Here is a 447-nt window from a genome sequence, read left to right on the forward strand (position 1 = left end):
AACACCAAGCAAGTAGTGCGCGCTAATGGGGGGAAAAAGAGAAAAGAAAAGAAGTCTGTGCCTTTTACTATCTGCTCTTCCTAGGGGAAAGGCTTTAGCTAGTTCCCCTAGAACCAAGGGAAAGGCCTGGTTGACAGCGACCACCTCTTGCCTAGCAGTAATGGTGTCCAAGGACCATTTAAGGGAAAAATACTACCACTACTAATAATAATACTAGGCAGCCTCCAGGGACACGCAGGGCAGGAAAGAAGAACCCCTGCTGCTAACTTCCCTACAGCAAACACACAAGCAGGCAAACTTTCTCCAGGAGCCCTGGGGCAGGAGCCTGCAGCCCGAGGCAGAGGCAGCGTGTCCCACCTCGCGGCGGGGGAAGCTGCGACCCCCGGGCCGGGCCGGGCGCCCCCAGACGCGTTTCCGAGGCGGGCCGGAGCCGGAGCGCGCAGGGCG

This window comes from Alligator sinensis, unplaced genomic scaffold, assembly GCF_000455745.1.
Source record: "Alligator sinensis unplaced genomic scaffold, ASM45574v1 scaffold195_2, whole genome shotgun sequence".
Taxonomy (NCBI): Eukaryota; Metazoa; Chordata; order Crocodylia; family Alligatoridae; genus Alligator; species Alligator sinensis.